Source organism: Trichomycterus rosablanca, chromosome 4 (genome assembly GCF_030014385.1).
Source record: "Trichomycterus rosablanca isolate fTriRos1 chromosome 4, fTriRos1.hap1, whole genome shotgun sequence".
NCBI classification, from domain to species: domain Eukaryota; kingdom Metazoa; phylum Chordata; class Actinopteri; order Siluriformes; family Trichomycteridae; genus Trichomycterus; species Trichomycterus rosablanca.
Window position 1 is genome coordinate 39,035,071 of NC_085991.1, and position 24,702 is coordinate 39,059,772.

The window sequence follows — 24,702 nt, forward strand, 5'->3', positions numbered from 1 at the left end:
GTCTTCCTGTATATGCATATGTATTTACTGGCAATGTAATGGGTAGATGTTAAATGTGAATGTACCCTGGAGTTGCAACCATATTCTACACCAAGTTGAGCTTAATAGTTATAAGGCTACATACATATAAAATTTTTATTGTTGTAAACAATCCAATTGGAAACATAACATTAGGCCTAAAGGCCTTTATAGGTTGTTACAGCCACAAAGGGGAACCAATGCCTTTTTAATTTACATGGCTTTAGAATGGGAAGTCCAAAGTGTTTATGGTCGATTACCACATACATTTAGTTATATAGTACATGTTAGAAAGAAACACTTTTGAGATTTGACATAATTAATAACTAAATCAATTAAATCCCTGTGTCTGAATGAATTAAAATGGCAGACTGGTGTGGGAAAATAAAGACAGTCAAAAAGTATGTGCTTTCAGTTAAATGTAATGCATGTATTAATACATATATTACTTTATTTACTTTATTACTATTATTTTGACATCAGATATTTATATTCAAAAGTTTTTGATTTTGTGTAATGGCTAAGTATATGTCTCATTAATTTTACTTACTTACTTTTTGAAACTTATATGTATGTGTGTGCACTTGACCATATGCCATCTTTTATGTCTGATGCCCTACATAATATTTGTCCTCAAATTACGTCTGGCATTTTGACATACAGCATGAGTGGTACCCTTTTCTATGTTAAAAACTTTTTCCCTGGTTAGATGATCTGCCTAAGAAGTGTTTCTAACATGTTGTACACACATTTTGCTCACTAAAATTAAATGGTAGTAAAAACCGCTGCGGTTGTCTGGCACCTATAGTCATCACTGTTGAAATGATAAATGTTCAGACTCACACCTACACACACACACACACCTTGCTTTTGCCAGACATCAGGAAAAACATTGCTAGAAAAACTGTATTTTATATCTATAGATACTCTCTGCACCAGATAAATGAGAAAGTGGCAGGGAAGATCTTCTACCAACACACTCAACTACACAACATCAACACAAAGAGCTAGACAGACAGTAACTGAGAGGAAGAATGCATCTCAGAGACAGATGAAATGAGAGAGTTAATGTCAGCTGAGATAGGGATGGAATGTGAGAACACAAAGATGAAAAGGATTTAACATGCACAGATTGCCTTCTGTAAATTATACTCCTCCAATCAATTCTGTTTTCTCCAAAAGTGCCAGACAGCAAAGACACAAACACCACACAAAGATAAACAACTTCTCCCTGCACATTCTCAACTCCTTCTCAGTCCAGCTGCTCTCTTTTTTTCTTTCTCTATCAGTATACTACAAACTGAGCATTCTTTATACCATTGTATAAGCCAGACTACTGTATAAGGCCAAATATATGGTAAGACCTGATAAGGAGTTTAAGGAGTTTTACTCCAAAACCATGGTTATTAAGGTGGCACCACATTAAATCAGACAAAATGTATTTGTGAGGTCAGGCACAAAAGAGGATCAAAAAGACCTGACATTACATATCACTGTTCCAGTTTATCCCAAATGTGATTAATGAGGTTGACATCATGGCTCTCTGCAGGTCACCAAAAGTTCCTACAAAACAAACTTGTCAAACCATGTCTTTATGGACCTCACTTGGAGCACAGGGACTAAGTTAAGCTAAAACAGATTAGGTCATATGCTAAAGTGTTTAAATTTAAAGTGTATAATTTTTTATAATTTAACTAATTATGTACACCTGATGAATATAATAAATACTTTTGGCCATTATTATTTATTAAAATGTAAATTGCAAGTGGCCACGGTCATCATTTTTAACCCTACATTCACTCGCTGCAGTGTACAGTAATATGACAAAGCCAAGTAATTGTAATGAAAGCTGGAGATTATTAACAATGAATGACAAAACAGCATACTGGCTGGGCACAGATGACTGAGACATTTACTGTAACTATACAGTTTATATCAATTTATTTACTATTCATATTTTGAATTATTAATTAATACATGCCTTTATTTTTAAGCTAGACAATAAGGTAATGGAGCTGACCACACCCTAAAATGTCATTTATTTGCATACTGAAATGTAGGGTTAATTATTTGCTGCAATGCAGACATGGTCTTAAAGATCTGGTATGATTCTTAACATATTCCACTGTCAGCCATGTTTTCACCGTGTCCATGTTGGTTTCCTTTGATTTTCTCACATCTCCCAAGAACAGCATTAGGCATTAGGTAAATCAGCTTCTCTAAATAGTCTATTGGCACAAAGTAAAGGAGTAAACGGATATGTTTGTGAAGCCCTGCAATGGATTGGCAATGTGTCCAGGGTGTATAAGCTCAGTGTTTCAGGAGATCCACTAAAACCCTAATCAGAATGTGACAGTACTAAAGCTTACTATGTAAATAAATAGAATGAACTATATGAATGAACATGTTATTGAAGATGACGCAAACCAAGCAAGACCGTGCCAGTGCCATGCAGTGCCAAAGCAATACAACACAGCAGATATACATAAATAAATATATATACATATACAGTGTATCACAAAAGTGAGTACACCCCTCACATTTCTGCAAATATTTTATTATATCTTTTCATGGGACGACACTATAGACATGAAACTTGGATATAACTTAGAGTAGTCAGTGTACAACTTGTATAGCAGTGTAGATTTACTGTCTTCTGAAAATAACTCAACACACAGCCATTAATGTCTAAATAGCTGCAACATAAGTGAGTACACCCCACAGTGAACATGTCCAAATTGTGCCCAAAGTGTCAATATTTTGTGTGACCACCATTATTATCCAGCACTGCCTTAACCCTCCTGGGCATGGAATTCACCAGAGCTGCACAGGTTGCTACTGGAATCCTCTTCCACTCCTCCATGATGACATCACGGAGCTGGTGGATGTTAGACACCTTGAACTCCTCCACCTTCCACTTGAGGATGCGCCACAGGTGCTCAATTGGGTTTAGTCCATCACCTTTACCTTCAGCTTCCTCAGCAAGGCAGTTGTCATCTTGGAGGTTGTGTTTGGGGTCGTTATCCTGTTGGAAAACTGCCATGAGGCCCAGTTTTCGAAGGGAGGGGATCATGCTCTGTTTCAGAATGTCACAGTACATGTTGGAATTCATGTTTCCCTCAATGAACTGCAGCTCACCAGTGCCAGCAACACTCATGCAGCCCAAGACCATGATGCTACCACCACCATGCTCGACTGTAGGCAAGATACAGTTGTCTTGGTACTTCTCACCAGGGCGCCGCCACACATGCTGGACACCATCTGAGCCAAACGAGTTTATCTTGGTCTCGTCAGACCACAGGGCGTTCCAGTAATCCATGTTCTTGGACTGCTTGTCTTCAGCAAACTGTTTTCTGGCTTTCTTGTGTGTCAGCTTCCTTCTGGGATGACGACCATGCAGACCGAGTTGATGCAGTGTGCGGCGTATGGTCTGAGCACTGACAGGCTGACCTCCCACGTCTTCAACCTCTGCAGCAATGCTGGCAGCACTCATGTGTCTATTTTTTAAAGCCAACCTCTGGATATGACGCCGAACACGTGGACTCGACTTCTTTGCTCGACCCTGGTGAAGCCTGTTCCGAGTGGAACCTGTCCTGGAAAACCGCTGTATGACCTTGGCCACCATGCTGTAGCTCAGTTTCAGGGTGTTAGCAATCTTCTTATAGCCCAGGCCATCTTTGTGGAGAGCAACAATTCTATTTCTCACATCCTCAGAGAGTTCTTTGCCATGAGGTGCCATGTTGAATATCCAGTGGCCAGTATGAGAGAATTGTACCCAAAACACCAAATTTAACAGCCCTGCTCCCCATTTACACCTGGGACCTTGACACATGACACCAGGGAGGGACGACGACACATTTGGGCACAATTTGGACATGTTCACTGTGGGGTGTACTCACTTATGTTGCCAGCTATTTAGACATTAATGGCTGTGTGTTGAGTTATTTTCAGAAGACAGTAAATCTACACTGCTATACAAGCTGTACACTGACTACTCTAAGTTATATCCAAGTTTCATGTCTATAGTGTTGTCCCATGAAAAGATATAATGAAATATTTGCAGAAATGTGAGGGGTGTACTCACTTATGTGATACACTGTATCTTTCCTATAATAGACAGTGCATTTTACAGTCCTATCACTCACCAATAATTAAAAGCAGGACAAGTCAGTCACACAATTATCAGTTCAGAAAGTGAGAGAAAGATCTACTCATTTTCACATGCCTGGTATGTCAGGTAAGAAGCCACAACACTTCCACTGTACATACATTTACATCTTTGCAGTTCTCTATGTCTCACACATCCACCAAGCACACATACACCCACTAAAGCACCTTATTCCTCACCTAAAGAAACTTCCTCTCTCACCTGTCAGTCCTTCCTTACCATATAACTTGCTATTTTTTGATTTCTCCCTTCAAGCTCATCAGTTACAGTGTAAGACAATGCATGCTTAAAAAAAAAAATAAAAAAAAAAGCATGTAAGCATGAAAAGTTCATTCACAAGAGCAGTTCCGATTGATTTATATTTTTTCTCTCACAAATACAGGATCAGTGAGCATAAAATCTGTGAGGCAGAATGCTCTACCTTCAACTATTTTTAACCCTCATTATTGTGAAGTGTGTAGAATATGTGCTAAGCTTTGCCAAGATCTGACATTCCTTTACATTTAAACATGAATGTATGCAACATAAAGTATTGCACAATTAAAAACATTTGAATTATTTATACATTTCTGTGACTTCTTTTATTTTAATTGGGTTAATGTCTAGACTTTGTCAGGTCTGTTTTAAACTATTCTGTTGTTGATTTACTTGTACAAGTATAGCCTGTACACCAAAAATATTGGTGTCCTTTGCATTTTACAAAGAACCACCACTTGCTTAAATTACAGTGTCTTTCATTATCTATCCACGTGTGGCTTTGGAACAAGTGCAAAAAGTTTATAAAAACAGTGAATTCTTTCCTATTATAAAGACATTTTCAAATAGTTTAGACAAGTATTGCCATTTAACCAAGCCCAAATCTCAGTGCAGGGCTGTTGTTGCATTGTTTACTGTATCATTTTGAGAGAGCGATCACTATCCAACAATTCTCAGTTTTGTCTCTTGTGCATTCCTTATTTTAGCTAAATCTGCAATCTTCCTTTCTGTTATATTTAAAACTTAGTTTGGAGAGTAGGTTTTGTTTTGGATCCTCATCACCCTCATTATCACATGGTGATGGTGTACGCTGGCGCATTTGGCTGCCGCTGCCGTTGCTGTATTTTGTCATGTTTTGCCATGTTTTATTGTATTTTTGTCATGTTTTTCTTTCGCTTTAGTCTTTTTGTGGTGGCTGCCGCTCCTGTTGCTCTGTTTCTTTTTTCATCGGATGGTCTCGGCGTCTGTTGGGTACTGGATGGCTGGCGTGTGTTGGATAATTTTGAAAGATGCGGACGCTGATTGCAGTGTGCAGCTATGGAATTGCTTGGACTCCGCTTCCGGCTTCCCTCCCCCGGGCCACCTTCGGCTTTGAGCTTGCATCGGGATGTCGCGCTCCTCCCTCGCTGAGGGTGCATCCATCGGGGATCTCGTGGGAGTTTCGGGTTTGATGGCACTGGTGGTGGCTGGCTGGCCTGGCTAGCATGGAACTTGACCTGAACTCTCTCTGCTTTAGATGACTTAACATCCGTTCGCTATCCGGCAAGGGTCCTCTGGTCTATGATATCCTGAAAGATCATGGATATGACTTCCTTTGCTTGACGGAGACATGGCAACAACCTGGTGACTTCTCCCAGCTGAATCAGTGCACTCCACCTGAGTTTGTTTACATCTGTAAAGCTCGTGTCACGGGATGAGGAGGCGGAAATGTAGGGTTTCCACAGTATCTGTTCCTGCTTACTCTTCTTTTGAATCAACTATTGATTCCCCCTCCACCTAGACTCACTTATTCAAACTAGCCATTCAATTAATTCACTTGATTGTTCAATGTTAATTGTAAATGTCTTGTATTGTCTGTTTTGTTGTTTAACTGCTCTGTAAGATGTAAGGTGCCCTTGAGTGCTTTGAAAGGCGCCTATAAATAAAATGCATTATTATTATTATTATTATTATTACAGAATAACTCCCTCCTGCGCTAAGCTAGTTAGTTAAACTAGCTTAGTTAAACTCTGGAGTAAGCTGTAGCACATTGGTTGGTCAACAGTGGGTCAAATAGGCCCATCCTGCCACAAGAGGAAGTGTTACAATAATGCTGTTACAATATATCTCTTTAAAATTCCAATATACACCTCTGCATCAATGGTACTTTCACACATGTTCTAGTCACCCATACCATAAGCACTAATTCAGCAATGGTTTCCAGTCTTGCCCTACATGGACTGAGAATTCTTCAAATATTCTTTTCACTACATTATATAAGGTAGATGGTAAACGACCCACACATTTTGCAAACATGCATTGAGAAATGTTCTTTTTAAACTGATTGACAATTCTTCATAAAGTTTGGCAGACACTGGTGAGCCATGTACCATCTTTGCTTAAGCCTTTGGTGGATCCTCCTTTTATACCCAACCATGATACTGATTAATGTGTTTCTAAATGGTGTAACTTCACAGTTTTGTAGAATATTTCACTTAATTTCTATCAACTGCTGCTTCTTGGTCAAAGTCACAGCAGGTCTGGTTCCACTGACAGCACTGACCACAAGCAGGAATACCCTGGACAGGGTGCTAAACCATTGTAAGGTTTTGGCCACCCCCAGACATAGCTAATCATGTCTGTATAGTTACCCAGCTGGCCATGTGCTACAAATGGAATATTCTTTATTAATATTTGCTCCTGTCCCAACCTTGAGGGGGTTGCAATGATCAATTGGTTTATATTTACAAAATACAATTAAGTTGTTCAGTGAAACCATTGCCAACATTTTATTTGTACTTTTGTCAATTAAATAAAGTTTCAAGACAATGAACAAATTCAAATTTTGTTGCATTTAAATGGCATTGAGGACACCAGCTTTAAGAGTGGAAATGGGGCTCAGAAGAATGATTAAGGGGACATCGCCTACGTGACACCCTGTGCATACACAACACACAGACATACACACACACACACACACACACACACAGAGCCCTAACCCTTTTCACTTGAAATCACATGCAGCACTTGGCAAAGGACCATCCCTGTGTGCATATCACACACACACACACACACACCAAATTCACATACACACCTCAGCCATTACACACATGCATGCACACCATCTCAAAGGCACACGCTCCAATATGCAGCATTAAATATTCAGTGAATTTTTAACATGTGCTTGGTATGAGCAAAAAAGTGAGTGAGACAAGAAAGAAGACAGGTGAAACAGGAGAGACAAAGTAAGTGAGACATAAAAAACGAAAGAAAGACCGAGAGAGAAAGACACATGGAGTGAGAGAGAAAAAGAGGGGGAGACGGTGTCAATGAGGGCAATGGTAGAGAAAGAGCAAGAGAAAACCCAGCTGACGCCTTTCCAAGAAACTCCCCTTAGCAACAGCCCCAGCACAGTCTGTGCCCTATTGGCCAGCTGACAACATGCATCACCAGCCCATGCTGGACCCTCCATCCAATCAGATGTCTATGTTGCTCTCAGCTGCAAAAGGAGCTTGGCTTTTATGATTCTATGTTCACCATGGCAACTGAAGCCTGTTCTGGACTCAGAGGTATCTTGGAAAAAAATGCACTCATATACAATCTCAACGCTAGGCCTTGTTTAGACTTGGTTTAGAGCTCAGCAGTGAGGTTTTGATTCATTTTTTTATTGATCATGTTTAAACCTGACTAGACTGACTCACCATCAACTACGTGCTTATTAAACTACGGTCTGTACTGTAGAAGCCATTGTGTTTGACTGTCTTAGTACAATATTTGTGAAGTACTACTCTACCCCCAATTCCAAATCAAAAATGCACCAGAGACATTGCAGTAACCTTGTGATTGAGACGCCTTTGCGCCACAGCTTTAATCTAGCTGGCTAGCCAACAACTTTGGTAGTTAATTTAAAAGCTAAAGCACTGCAAATTGTTGTATAGTATGCAAACAAACTCTATTCTGATGCCAAACAGCTTCACATTTACTTCAACAATGACTTCCTTGTAGGTTATCAGTTAACTGGTTATATGATAACATTTATAGCCAATACACAAATATATCTTTATTTAAGCTGCCACATCACAAGGAAAATATTTTACGTTCTTGACTCACAGTATCACATTAATTTTTAGACAGTGCCAATATTCAATGAGATTTATTGTTTAGCTTGTCTAATTGGTTTTGCTTTAAATAATCAAATATATAATTCGATCAAGGTTGCCCAAATATTAGCATACAGCTACAACTGTAATATAGCTGAATGCTACATACTGGTGTTTTGATTTATAATTGCACAGTGACCATATTTTTTATAGTATTGAATTAGCACCCCGAACTGCTTTTGGTACTGACTACTAAAATATTGGTATTGTAACAACTATTCAACCAGTGCATGTACAATACTTAAACCCTTGAAGACATTCACTTAATAATGTAGCAGTGAAAGCCCCTTTCTACCAACACTATCAGTTTACAGCAACACATGGCTTACAGTATGTTTGTGTTTACAGTTTGATGGGGGAAATTGTGGCTCTGTTGCATCAGACTTCACAGTGCTTGCACAGCTTTTCATCCAATCATCTGACAAAAGCTTTGTAACTGAGCACATATCTGAATTATCCTTTAAATACAATTCGTTTCTGTGTGTATGAATTTTTTAAGACAAATCCACATTCAGTGCTACACGCATGCTTATGAAATCAAAACCTCACAGACGCTGTGCAATTTAATCATAATGGCTTTAGCTTTAAGCCTATTACAGACTCTTATCTGAGAAAAACATGAAGACATCTATAGAAAAAAATTGCAAGCAAATGCAGGAGAATGTATGTGAGCTCTTTGTTTGTGGGCTTAGAGAGATGAGTAGTGCCGCTTGAGAAAACAAAGGCACTTGTCAAAGTACACTACACAAACGACTCTGGCTTCTCACTTGTGTGCGTGTATATAAGTGAGTGTGTGTGTTTGCACATGGAAGTGACCCATCTATCACAATCTGACACCTTGTCTATACAGATAGAGGCACAGACGTAGGGGTGTGTGAGTGTGTCAGGCATCTCCACTTGCCCAGACCATTTTTAAAGGCCATCAAAATTAACAGCAGGTAATTAAAAGTAACTGCTGATTTTCTCCTGAGATTTGGGTTACTGGGCCACTACTGGTAGCTAATTAACTTCTACATTAATTACCTTCACAATACCAAGTTAGATCACATATGGACACTTAGGTTTCTGTGGAAAGTCTAACAAAAGAAGGCTGGGGTGATGTATTTGCTAAAGTGCATATGGATGTAATGGATATGAATTCACTTACCAAACACACATACGCACACACACACAGCACACACACACACACAGATACTTGTAAATGGATAAATGGAATGTGCTTATGAATACTGGATGAGACTGTAAGCCACACCAAACAAGATATTTCAGTTAACAATTATTGATTGGCACAATTTTTTTTCAAACCATAAAGATGAGCAGTACTTATAGGGTATTTGGTGGTTTGTATCCTTTACCAGATTTGTGCTTTAGATAAAAAAATCCCTATGTATCTTTGACTTGTTTTGAATGTTCCTTTGATGTGTTCTGTGCACAGTCGCTTTCATAAGACAAATCCACACATTCAATATATATATATATATATATAAAGCAAAAAAATAATTGGCTAAAATGATTCTACCATTAGTTTTGCCATTGTTTGATGATGCAACTTTTTTGCTGATCACAGTTACCCCACCATAGTCCTGTTTGTGTGTGAGGGTGTTTTTTTCATGAACACACACACACACACACATAGTTCTGATGTTTGCCTTTTAAATTAGTGGACAAAACCTAGACAGGCCCCTTTGCCACACACACACAGCTAAAAGATGCTTATTACCCATGTCACTCCCCCAATAATCCCTTATTTAAGTCAGAGAGCAAGCAGAGGTTAATGAGTTCTTACCAAAACGAAGACAGAAAGACAGAGCAAGAGACAGAAAGACAGAAAGAGCAAAAGAGGAGATGGCAGGTCATGATTGATTTGACTAGGCGAAGCAGCATCTGGGTAATGTCTGCATGCACAGGGGTGAGGCAGGGGACAATGTGTGTAAATATGTGTGTGCGTGTGTTTGTGTGTGTGTGAAGAAGAGAATGTGAAGTGTGTAATTACTGTGTCACGCTGTTCAGTGTTTGTCCACATAACCTAAACACACTACAGATCTTGGCAGTGCTGATGAGATCCTCCACTGTTTGCACTGTAGCCAGTGTTTTTCACAGTGCACACCCCAAGCCTCTCTTGCATCTCATGTGTAGTTTTGCCATATTTACTCCCTCTCTTCCCTTCTGAGGGCCCCTCACACACAAAGCCTGGTGCAACAAAGAACTGAGGGCAATGACCCAAACCCAAGAGCGAGACAGAGTGTGATTAGCTCACCCTTTTCGTAAAAAAATGGGGAGGGGACGCAGTGAAGCAGAATGTTTTGGGTTTTGGCTAACCTTGTTTTCACACTTTTAAAAGTCTTTTTAACAGCAACATTATTACTGTGTAGTAAAGTAACTTAAATTGTGAAAGATTTTCATTGTATATTGCTGTGGACCCTTTTGCACTTTTTTGTGAATCAGTGATATTTTTTCTCTATGTAGGAGTGGATAATATGACTGAAATATTATAGTAATTATAAACATAGTTTTGCAGGAGCAGACTTAATTTCCAAGCAGATTAAATTCTGGAGAAAACATGATCATGTTCAAAGTTCTTAAGGACAAAATTAACGTTATAAAACGAGTACTGGATGACTGTGTAAAATACTGTGTAAAATTATGATAATTTGTAATTCCTAATCCTACAGTTTAATTCTTAATAGTCTAGATACCAGTCAGCCCTGAAACATCCATTTTTTAACCTTTCAATTAAGAATGACAAATTTTGTCTTCCGTTTAGAAATGTCCTCTATACCATTTTTAGGAATATTAATAATAAAAATATCTGGCCAACTAACTGTTTGGAATGATCATGTAACAGCCAAAATTATACTACTTAAAATATACAGTTTCAATTGTTTAATAGCATTTCAATGAGCTGTATGGCAAAGTAAATCACCATCAACTGCCCTACCACTCACCTAGTTAAAAATTTTTTTTTTTTATGTTTAGATTCTAAAGCAAATAGTTTTTACTCAAATCCAATTGCGATCTAATTTGTGACCTAATTCGATGAGTGTGTTCATACTTGAATCACTTTTGCCTCTGTAGCCACCTTGGTTGCTTTAGTAATGACTCAGATGTGCCTACACTAAGTAGTACAAAACAGTCAACACTGACATTCCACAATCTGTTTTAGATGAGGGCAGCGTCTAGTCATAGTTGTGAACCATGACTCCATTATGAGTCTGACACAGACACTTATAAAAAAAATTGAATTAAGAAAAAGCAAACAAATAATGTTTTTTGATGTCAATGCAGGTTCTACAGTTAGTCCATTTTGATTAACCGAACACATTTTCTCAACTAAGACATGCCACCATTTGATTGCTTTGGGCCATGGTACTTCATCATATGTTCATGTCATCATAATGTTCTTGACAACACATCTCTGATGTCAAGGAGCATTGTGCTGGAATGACTCACATGTCTAAAAATACAAGTCACCCACATTTTAAACCACTGGTAGCATTACAAATATCTAACATAAAAATATGTCCTAAATCTGATTGGAATATTCCAATTTAATGTAATTTTTAGCTTTTTTAAACTGCAGAGAATCTGTGCAGTTTTAACATAAGATTATGATTTAAGATTTAACCTCAAATACAATTTAGGTGCCTTTTATAACATAGCCATTGAAACTTTAAAGAAAAATTAGTGTGCAGACTGTGAAATAATCTTTACCATCTTCATTCCCTAAAATTACACAAATCATTCAGGACTTTGTAAAACATCAATGCCACAAAGAAAAGGGGCTATGGAAAAATAGGTAAGTGGTCAGTCATGACCAGTGTTGGGTTTCCAGTAAGAGTGTCAGTATCTGTGCCAGTGGAAAACCTGACTGGATCGAGCTTAGGATCATGGTATTAGAGAAAGGTGCCAACAGATGAGCCAGCAACACTTTGAGGAAGAAACCGTGATTTAATACACATCAATTCACCTTGAGTGAATTAACACTCAACAAGGTGCAGGTGACTGCATGAAGGTGCAGATTGACGTGTCAGTTTCTTTTAACTGGTAGTCATATAGGCTTGGTTCTGTAACTTGTGTCCCCTGTCAATCTCTACAGCAGGGAAGATAGTTTTGTATAATACAATGTAATAATAAATGTGTTATTTTATGTATGCAATTATTAAAGTCTATGCAACTCAAATCACACCAAATTACTTTTGATAAATTGTGTTAGGGTGCATTCACACTTGGTTTACCATGAGGCTGGGCACTTACTGCAGAATTTATGCCTTTCACCTGACATGTGGCAAAAACTTTCTGCTGAAAACAACACATAATTTTGACGATATTAACTGACAGAATTTATATTTAATTTACATTAAGTTTTGTATTTCAGTTTGAACATGAAAAGCTCTGTCAGTTGTCATCATTTGGTAAAGGAAAACCAAAGGAAAAATGGGTTAGTAAAACTGTATTGCTTCAGTCTAAGGCCACATTACATCTTATTGAAGAGCTACAAAGCTGTAACAGGTGGTACCAAAAATAGTAAACATGGGAATGCTATCTATTGAAATTCAGACCCGTTTCACAGCTAACTAGTCACCATGCCTATTTGTTTTTCTTACACTGCAGTAGTTCTAATTTACAGTGGAATACAACAGTTCAGGGTTCTGTGAAACAATGAGTATCAGTTTCTCCTCGCCATGTCTAAACTTGGGTTCAATCAGACAGAACTTTGAGAACAGTGGCAGGATATTAAAATAAGCATTAAAGTAAATGTATGCAGTGTGTTGCAGTGTAGCATCAAGGTATGTGGCAGCGCCTCACAATAGCATATCCTTAAGAGTGCAGCCCAACAGTAATAAATTTGGCTTGCAAGTAAGCACACACACATGCACAAACACACCTATTTAACCCTCTCTTTCACCTCGTTGGGGGCAGTTGATCTTCCTGTCGCTTCTTTGCTAGATAACTTGCACCTGCGCTCCCTTCTGGTTCACTGCTTCATACCTCTCTCTTATGTAACTGTGTGAACCCGTCTCGTGCAGGTGAAAAGAAGCTTCTGACTACTAGACATGTTGGAAGGGGTGTGTGGTAGGTAATGATCTGCAGCAATAGAAGAGAGATACACCTGTGTAATTGGATTCAACTATATAATCTCTAAATAAAGAAAAAATCATAAATGGAATAATAAAAAAGCAATCATGCTACTGTGATAAATATAGCTCATGGGCTTGAAACTGCCTCAGAGAACCATTATCACTTAAAACAGTCCACCGCATCAAGAAATAGAACCTGAAACTCCACAGAAAAAACCATACATCAGCTCTATGCAGAAAAATCTGTCATGATTGGGTATTGAAAAAGCACTAGTGAAACCTTCAGTTGTGCAAGCAAGGATGGGTCGAATTTAATGACAATGTTTCTCAATGCACAATTGCAAGGTATTTAAGGTGTTACGTTAACAATCCAGAATAATATTAAAAAATTCAGAGAATCAGAAGAAATCATTATTCATACTGAGCAAGGCTAAAAGCCAATGCTGAATGCCTGTGACCCTTAATTTACTGCATTAACACTGCATTAAAAACACATTAAAAGTCTTACATCAACAACATCTACAAACGTAGCTGACATTTCTGGCCTCAAGCTTATCTAAGATGGACTAATGCAAAGAGGAAATGTGTTATAGTCTGGAAATAATTGTGTTTGGAAATAATGGTTGTGGTGTTCTCAGAGCCCGAGAGGAAAATTACCTTTCTAATTATTACCAACATACATTCAAAAGCCAGCATGCATCATGGCATGTGGTTTTGTTTGATCTTATAGTATGGGATACTTGCATATCTGTGAAAACACTATATAATAATGCTGAGAGGTATATACACTGTAACGTGGTAGAAGGAGGACTCAAATGCAGATTTAAAGGAAATAATAATTTTATTTATTAAAGCAAATAAAAGAACAAAAATGGAAAAACTAGAAACGAAAACCAATCGGGAACCCCGATGGAAGCCGCGGGTGTAGCGGGCAACAAAACTGACAATGAAAAAGAAACAATAAGGTGGGGCGCGAACCCGGGTCGCGGAGACGCGAGTCGGTTTACCACCGCGCTATCTAGCACATTTTACTGCTGTGAAACCCGAGAGCCCCTGATAATGGTTCATTATTTTTAATGAAATCAGTGCCCTTTGATGAATTCAGTACACCTTTGAAAATGCTGAAAGTTTTCCTGCGTAAGATCTTTGTGCTTTTGTCAGACCTCTGATGCCCAATACAGTCTCATTAATGATATTGTGTACTTCTACGTATTTTAACTTTTAACAGAAAACAGCAGGTGGACAGAATGAATGAATCCGACCTTGCTTTCGTCCTTCAATTTTCATCCTTTCTTATAGTGGCGTGACGTTTCCTCACTGTGAGGGGGAGTGTGAGGGACATACTGTTCTCCTCACTTCCTGTATTCTTGTTTCTCCACCTCTCCTCCCACAACCTCATATGGCTGACTTATCTAACTAGTTTTTCCTGTCTGCTATCATACAATGCAGTTGAGCATTTAGTCGAGCAGATGCTTTCTAAAGGATGACACTAATGCCAACTATTCTTCTGAGATCAATGCTGATATTCAAGTTTAATGGATATATGAACTGCTTTTAGTATTTTTGTTTACCTAAGCTGTTATTCAAACAGGACATATGGAATTTGAACATACTGTGGAATACAGATATTTTATGTTAGAATTTTATCAGATATAATTTTAAACTATATCTCAGTTTAAAACAGTTACGTTTAGGAACCTAATTAACTTCAGTTCATTTGTATGTTTATGGTGGGGTTTCTGTATTACTAATTAGTTTTTTAAGGTTTTAGACAAAGAAATAAGTGTTCGATTCGTGCAGACACAGAAAAAGAACCTAATTAATTAAAATCCCAAGAGTGTCACGACACACAGTCCTTTTTACAATTATTGGCACCCCTGGTAAAGATGACCTTTGGTTAATTAGCTTAATCTTCCTTTTGGAAGAACCCATCCTTTAATTGAGGTACATATATTACCAGACAAAAAAAAGTCATCAAAAATTATTTATTAATAAAAAATCATTTAATCACTTTTTGTCAGTAAAACAGCACTTATAACATCTTGAATACCCCTATAACATCTTAAAGTTCCTAGGTTCTGTAACTCCTTATGGGCCCTCTCTTGCATTCTATTTTGAGCTCATCCCATATTTGTTCTATGGGGTAAAGATTGTGTTTCTATGGGGTAAGTAGGGGTTTCTGTGTGCTCAGTAAAACATTTATGTGTTGATTTGGACATATGCTTTGGATCACTGTTCTGCTGGAAGATCCAGCAACCCATTTTCCATTTCTATGTCTGAGACAGATAGATCTTTATTTAAAAAGTGCTGGTATTTCATAAAGTACATGATGCCATAGTCACGTTCATGGAACCAGTTTAAGATGATCTGTGCTTTGTGACATGGCACATTAACATAAAATGTAGCCATTATTATATTGTAAATTGTGTCCTCTAAGGAATGCTACTCAGGTATGGCATATGGCAGACAAACAATGCTGGACGATATCAAAGAACCCAATGTATGCCAGGAAAAAAATAGACACACTATTACATTACTATTACCAGGCTAAACTGTTGACACAAGGCAGGATAAACCTTGGAAATTTTATGCCAAATTCTGAACCCATCAGCATATGCCATTAATATTGAGATTAGTGACCAGCAAGAGACAAATGGACAAACAGACTCATTTCACATCAACAAAAGAGATAGACCAGGCTGCATTCTGTAACAATTTCTATTCTACCTCTATGAAAAGCATATAATGAAGAGAAACATGAGTGGAGGAAAATGATAAAGGATTCAAGATTGGTGGAAGAGACATCAATAACATTTTATATGTACATGACAGCACTCATAGCAGAAAATCAAAAAGGTCTTTAAAAGGAAATAGATGGGACTTGAGCTTGAAATGAAGAAGTCAGTAGTCATGACAATAGGAAAAAAACACTAACTTAACCAGCAGTCAGGAAATAAGACACAGACTGCCACTTGGCAGAAAGCATATAACTGTCCAGACTATGGTCTTCTCTGTGGTTCTTTGAGGAAGGAAAAGCTGGACAATAAAAAGCAGAACAGGAACAATATTGATGCCTTACAGCTTTGGTGCTGGTCTTAAACAGCAAAAAAAGACAAATAAATAGATCCTTGACCAAAACAAGCCTAACCCCACAATCAAAGCTCAAATAACCAAACTGAAGCTCTCTTATTTCAGACACAGTATAAAAAGAACTAAATCACAGAAAAAGACGATTATGTTTGGAAAAACTGAAGGTAAAAGGTGTGTGTGTGGGGGGAGGAGCATTTACAATGCACATATACAATTAAAGGAATAATAAACAAGTCATTAGAAAGCCTGAAGGCCAAAACAGAGGACATGTGGTTACCAGGATCTGGAATCATCTTGACGGACTTAATAATAATAATCACCACCACCATCATCATCAAAATCACAAAAATGGCTTTTCAAATACTAAAATTAAAGAAGCCAGCTTTATAAAATACATTTTATCGAACAAACAATGCAAACCTTATTTTAAATTGTGACACATCACAGCCTCACCAGTTCATTACTGCAGTGTGTAGCCACATAATAGCAATATGCTATTTATGTTCATCCCTTACAGTCACCATGAAGGTGACATCCAGCAGAACAGCTATTAAGATGGGACATGACTAACGGCCATGTCACCATCATTTACACCATATCAGTATTTATAGGCATGCAATGACCAGAAACATGACCATAACTCACGATTTGTCAGCCTTACACACATCACTTCTCCCAATCTAATATCAGCATGAGCTAGTCCTAAAAATGACACTTTTTCTGCATTATGCTTCTGGTAATATCCCAGTATCAACGTGTACAGGTTAAATATTACCGAAAATCTTGTTTTCATAAGAATTATGGACGCACAAGCATTATAAAATATGTATTTCCTTAGTAATTCTGACATTTCTGCTAGATTTTTAATACAAAATATTATAAGTCCCCCTGTCTTGCATATGTTAATGTTTTTCTAGCTCTATGACTTCAAGTGTAACCCAGTTCTTTCGAGAATGTGGTGTTTTATGATCGGGAAAAACAATCAAATGTGCAGTGTTAAGACAATTGAGGACCAGAATTGAGAAACACTAAGGTAACACAAGCCTCTTCGGACTATTAAAATTCTAGTAACATAAAGAATTAAGCATTATTGGAATTTTTCCCCTCAATTTTTCTCTAATTTAGTCGTATCCAATCACCCTGATTGCATTACGCTTCCCTTCTACCAATACTACCCTTTACTGCTGACTGAGAAGCGCCGCAACTGACACACACCCCCTCCGACACGTGTGCAGTACCGACTGCATCTTTTCACCTGCACGAGGCAAGTTCATATGCGAATCAGCTTTGTGTACAGAGAGCCACACCCTGATCAACACATTATCCCTCAACTCTGTGAAGCCACCATCAATCAGCCAGTAGAGGCCGTAATAACATCAGTTATGAGGAGTCTCTGGTTTGGCTTCTCACCCTGTATGAACAACAGCCAATTGTTGTTCATGTAGGCACCCAGCCTGCCAGATGGTATAGCAGAGATTCGAAACGACGTGTTCTACATCACATGGACACACAATCTCTAGTCAAGTAGCCAGACTAAATAATTAAACCAATCTGAATTCCAGTGCCCCAACTTAAAATGCCCCTTTCAATTATACTGAATTTGCTTAGAATAGACTTACTAAAACAGTCTAGAACATGTAAAAAACCAGTGTGTGCTAAGTGTTTATTTTCTCTGTATATACTAAAGCACTTCATATATTTTGGCAGAAAAGAGGTAGAACAAGAAAGACAGATTAAACATGTCACTAATATATGCCAGGACATGTCCAGGTGTGTCTAATAACTTCTTTCAGAGTGTAGGTTTGTGTTTTAAGTACCTGTTTTACTGGTTCCCATTCAAATCAGTGCAACCACTGAACAGGGCATCTTTCTCTTGCTGACTTTCACTTTTAACACACACATAGGTTCAAACATCTCTAAACATCTAATTAAATCTGTATTACAATAACATCTGTTTTACATAACAAGACTATGAAGCCTATAAAGTTAAAAGCAACTGCCAAAGGAGATATCAAACCAGATGTAACAGATCCTACTACAGCACATAAGCAGTGGATACAGTAACACATAAGCCAAGTCTGTTTATTCATCAGTCATCAACACCATCATGGCCTGTCTCATCCTGTTTAACCCTTTGATGCACAACCTGGGTCAAAAGTGACCCAACTGAGTTTTTATTTTCTATATCTTTGCAATAAATTAATTTCATCATTCAAGCTTCTATGAATTTTTCAATTAACTTGTTTTTGATAATCACAAATCCTTATTTCAGTTTTATATTTTTTGCTTTTTTAATAAAAAATCATTTTTGTATCACTACCCTTCTAATGCACAACATGGGTCAAAAATGACTCTTATGTATTTACTATGGAATTTGACAGAAACTACTGACATTTGTAAGTGTTTGTAGTCAAAAACATATTTACTGATCTTTTTAAAGACAACCAAAGATTAGGCTCTTGAATCTTGTATATGTCCAATACTATTTGCTTGCTAGCTGTTTACATATTCTAGTATAGATAGCTTTTATTAGCTAAGACAGCAAATACATGAATAACTGACAAATGTCCATATAAAAATATTCTTGAATGGATGAATATGGGTCATTTTTGACCCATGTTGTGCATTAGAAGGGATTTGCTTAGCTTGTGCATCAAAAGGTTAAAAAGATAGACTTGACAGACTGTTTTAAACGGACATCTGAGCTTTAGTACAACAACACATTCAGTGCTGTTAAAAAGTATTTGCTCCTCCTAATTTCCTTTCTTTGTAAATATTTGGTGCAATTAACTGTTTTCAATCCTCAGATTGACACACAAAACAACAATTTCATTTGTCAAACAGTAAATTAGATTATCCATTGAAAAAAGAATATAAATAATAATAAAAACTTCGGCAGCAACAACTGCAACCATAGAGAGTTACAATAACTGGACATAAGTCTTTCCCATCAGTGTGGAAAATGTTTGGCCCATTATTATTTGCTTTAAATCAGACACACTAAAAAGCTTTCAAGTATGAAGACAGATCACTGAATACTGATCAGACATTTAGGATTGTCTGGTAGAGAGCAGAATACATGGAATACATGGTTTTGTTAAACATGGCAAGTCTCACAGGCCCTGAAGCATCACCACACCATCACGCTATCATCCACCATTATCTTTCCTTGTTGATATTACAATTTTATTGTAAAATGTTGGTAGCTAATTATTAATTGTTTATGTGTTTAATGCAGCAGACAAAGACCTGAATGCATTTGATAATAGCTAAAAGGTTATGGCCAGGCAGCTGGGTTTAAGTACCTCTGAAACAGCAAGGGGTGTTCAAAGACAGCAGTGGTGAGTACCTACCAACAGTGGTCTGAGGAAGGACAAGCCCCAAACCACACACAGGTTTTTAGGCAGGCAAGACTCATTGATGCCACAAGACATAAAGACTTACGGCATCTAGTTCACATCAACAAAAGAGCTACAGTGGCTAGAACTGCAGATAATAGTAATACCCTTCTGTGTAGGGGGCTGTGTAGATGCAGACAATTTAAAGTACCCATGCTAACTGTCCATTGTTAAAAGCACATGCAGCGGACCTACAAGCATTGGAACTGGACATTGGAGAAATTAAAGAATACTGTTTTGTCCAAGATCATGTGGATAGCCAGTCGCATGTGTTGGTTATTTGTGGACAATCCTCCTCACAATGGATGAAAATGGATGAAAAGGACCTGCTGGTAATGTCTTGATAACCGATACCACAGGACTTCTTCAAATCGTTTGTGGAGTCCATTTCTTGGCGAATTTTCTGTTTTGACAGAATATTAGGGGAGTGGTCCTAATGGTTTGGCTAATCTCTGTGTGTGTTGTGTGTGTAATATTTTATAACACTGTTTACAGAGCTGATGCATTGATCTGGTTCTAGTATCTTAAAAACATACTTGCATATTTTGAAGTGCATTAATACTTAAAAACAGCACCTGTAAGACCGCTGCTCCATTCTGCTTCCTCCATCTTGACTGGGTTAAAAGCCTCCACCAGCCTCAGTCTTTGTAATAGCGCAGCTTGTGATTGCTTGTGCTGATTATCATTTTTGAAGCAGGTGCACTATTCAGGATGACTGCCACGTCTTTTGACCCAGAACAGCTCTCATGTCGGCCAACCAAATTTTAACCATGCTGTCTTTTCGTCCACTGCAGAAAGAAGGAACGTTTAATTCGTTTCAGGCATGATAATCATTTCACATGTAAATCAGAAGCCAACCAAGTTTAAACCATTTTAGCTCTTCATTGTATTTATTTATCTTTTCAGCAAACTTTAATAACATAAGAAAATAAACAATGTATTGATAATTAAGACAAAGACATGCACTCAGGTTAACTGCCCTAGGTATGAGTTTGTGTGTGTGAGTAAGTTATGTATATTACTAGTTTCCTACCTTTCACCCAGTAAATCGGACCCACCGCGACCCTGAATAGGATAAAGCGGTGGTAAAACAGAAGATGGATGGATGGGAAACTCTTTGCTTTCTAGTGGCAAACCATCCTCAATCAAAATTCAGGATTTTGGGAGTCCCTCAGTTTCATAATACATTTTAGCATTTAGGTTTTCTGACTGTCTGAGATTACTGCTTTATTAAAATGTCCAGATTTAGATTATTGGCAAATAAAATAATTTTAAAAGTTTCTCTCTGACCTTCCTTAACATTAGTGTGACAGCATGTTCCTGTGTGTCCCACCTGCTCTGTGATGTTTGCTTGCAATTCCAATCGTGTATTATAAAACCAATTGTACAAACAGGGTTGTTTAAGGTGTTCGTTATTGTGATAAGTTTTTTTCCCTTTGAGTGTTGTTAAACAGTTTAGTCTCTGAGAATCTTAGAAAGCTTCTTTTTTTAACAGCTTAAATAACTCAATGTAGATATGTACTGTAGATACTATTTGCCAAAGATTCTCTTTGCCAAAACAAGTGGCTCCATCTAGTGGATGATGTAACCAACAGCAATATGGCAAGCTAGGGACTACTTTAATATGAGAATGTACCATGTTTTATACTCCAGGTTCTATCTCATCTATGAGCACGGGGGATGGCCGAAGTCCTACAATGGATTGGCGCCCAGTCCATGGTGTTCCAGCCTTGTGGAACCTGATAAAGCTGTAAATGAAACTGAAGTGTACCATCTTCCTCTCGACTACACTTTACAAGTGTAAAACGTCCTTTAAATGATGGGACTACTGCATTCACCCAGAACAGATAAGGGGCTTGGAAAGTGATTTAGGATGGTTCTTACTGGAAAAGTAAGGTTTAAGTCTTTGCCATACAGTGACCAGGATTCATAGCTACCCGGCCTACATTATAGGTACAAATATAAAAAATGTATACAGTATGTAAAGACTGCAATATAATACTTATGGTACATTATGTAGTAGAAAACCTACTCTAAAAAAGACAGCTTTAGGGAAAAAAAACACAATTAGTGAAACTAGTTTTAGAAAAACACTGCTCATATTACAGTACTATTCATTACTTCTCCTTGGGTTACCACTAAAGTTGTGGTGAGAAGATGTGTGAACCAAATATGTATTGGTGAACAAACAGTGGAGGGTAAAAAGTATTCAACCACTGCAGTTTCATTTTAATCAAACGCTTTATCCTGGTCAGGGTTGCTGCTTATCTGATTCCACCATAATACACGGAGTGCAAGGCAGGAATATCCTGAACAGGGTGCCAGTCCATCACAGGGCTTCAACCATGACCCATACACACACACACACACACACGTGTTTTTTTTTTTACCCAAGACAACTCAAAGCTGTCATTGCCGTCATTGACTTAGCAATTAAGTTCTAATAGTTTTAGTTTTTTAGTTTTAGTTTTTCATGCTCTTCTAAATTGTAGTGTATATTTTACTATATTTTCTTTTAGTTTTCATGTTCTTATATTTTTATCTCTCTTGTTTTAATTTCATATTCCCTAAATTGTAGGTTATACTTTACAATATTTTCTTTTAATTTTTCATGTCCTTAATTTTTTTTATCTCTCTTGTTTGAATTTCATGTTCTTAATTGTAACTAAATGTTTGCAAGAAGTCTTTCTGAGGTTTTAGATCTCAGGAATGTTTTAATGCTTTTAATTAATTTTTTTTTTCCTTATGTAAAGCACTTTGAATTGCCACTGTGTATGAAAGGTGCTATACAAATAAACTTGCCTTGCCTTGCCTAATATTATTTTTTTAACTTTCCCCTCATGATTTGATTTTTAAGACATCCTCGTTTATTCTTAGAAATGTTAAGAGTAAATGTGAAGAGGATACATATATGAAAATATATGTAAACAAAACCAGAAGTGCTCTTCACTGCCCATAAAATATTTGCCAATTACTAGTGACTAGAAATAATGGCCTTTTTAAGTGTAAATAACCCCAAAGGAATAAGAAGGTTTTTGTGTTTGTTTAGTAAGTGCTAATTATTTTGTATTTTATTGCCTGTGAACATATATATTGTATTTTATTGCCTGTGAACATATATATTGTATTTTATTGCCACCACATATGTTTGTGTGAGGGACCTTTATTGTGAAATCAGGTGATCTCAGGTTAACGGTTAAAAACGGATTAGTTTTGGCGGCAGAGCAGAAGCAGAAAAGAGAATAAAGCAGCTTTTATATGGTTTTAGCCCCCATTTAAGAGGCACAATGTGTGTAAGTTATGTTGTATTGTTAATTAGTATGTTTATATTATCCTTAAGTAAAGTCTGATCAACGCGTTTTCCGTTTGTCGGAAGAATCCGCACGTTAGCGCGAGTGCTAAAGCTAACATTTCTCAACTATCGTTATGTGATGTAAAGGTGTAAAGTTTTGTATGTTTGTAAAAGCAGACATCCCAGGTTGCAAAAACTCATTTCAGGGAGGTACCCCCGGACCCGGACCTCGACCCCCCAAGCTAAAAACCTCTGCCACACACCAAAGGATTATGGGTGATAACATTAATGTGTACGACATAGTGCACTAGATAGTGTGAAAGATAATAGATTTATGTTCCCTACATAGTGCAGTAGATTGTATATTAGAAAATAATTTATGTTCCTTACTTAGTGCACTAGATAGTGTACTAGATAATAGACTTATGTTTCTTACATAATGCTTTAGATAGTGTATTAGTTAACAGATTTATGTTCCCTACATAGTGCACTAAATTGTATATCAGATAACGGATTTATGTTCCCTACATAGTGCACTAAATTGTATATCAGATAACAGATTTAGGTTCCCTACATAGTGCACTAAATTGTATATCAGATAACAGATTTAGGTTCCCTACATAAAGCACTAAATTGTATATCAGATAACAGATTTAGGTTCCCTACATAGTGCACTAAATTGTATATCAGATAACGGATTTATGTTCCCTACATAGTGCACTAAATTGTATATCAGATAACAGATTTAGGTTCCCTACATAGTGCACTAAATTGTATATCAGATAACGGATTTAGGTTCCCTACATAGTGCAATAAATTGTATATCAGATAACGGATTTATGTTCCCTACATAGTGCACTAAATTGTATATCAGATAATAGATTTATGTTCCCTACATAGTGCACTAAATTGTATATCAGATAACGGATTTATGTTCCCTACATAGTGCACTAAATTGTATATCAGATAACAGATTTAGGTTCCCTACATAGTGCACTAAATTGTATATCAGATAACAGATTTAGGTTCCCTACATAAAGCACTAAATTGTATATCAGATAACAGATTTAGGTTCCCTACATAGTGCACTAAATTGTATATCAGATAACGGATTTATGTTCCCTACATAGTGCACTAAATTGTATATCAGATAATAGATTTATTTTCTCTACATAGTGCACTAAATTGTATATCAGATAACGGATTTATGTTCCCTACATAGTGCACTAAATTGTATATCAGATAACGGATTTATGTTCCCTACATAGTGCACTAAATTGTATATCAGATAATAGATTTATGTTCCCTACATAGTGCACTAAATTGTATATCAGATAACGGATTTATGTTCCCTACATAGTGCACTAAATTGTATATCAGATAACAGATTTAGGTTCCCTACATAGTGCACTAAATTGTATATCAGATAACAGATTTAGGTTCCCTACATAAAGCACTAAATTGTATATCAGATAACAGATTTAGGTTCCCTACATAGTGCACTAAATTGTATATCAGATAACGGATTTATGTTCCCTACATA

At 37.2% G+C, this 24,702-nt stretch overlaps 1 protein-coding gene across 3 annotated transcripts in view; it reads right to left on the reverse strand.

Annotated features, from left to right (window-relative positions):
* kdm6ba (lysine (K)-specific demethylase 6B, a) overlaps nucleotides 1–24,702 on the reverse strand; it is a 103,563-nt gene that overhangs the window by 74,667 nt on the left and 4,194 nt on the right. Inside the window, exon 2 of one of the 3 annotated variants that reach the window (XM_062994286.1) lies at nucleotides 20,443–20,655. The gene's annotated coding sequence lies outside the window, so the exon portion shown is untranslated. Of the gene's footprint in view, nucleotides 1–13,207; nucleotides 13,233–20,442; nucleotides 20,683–24,702 lie in introns of those variants that run through there. The other 2 variants (XM_062994287.1, XM_062994288.1) reach the window with 2 other exon arrangements.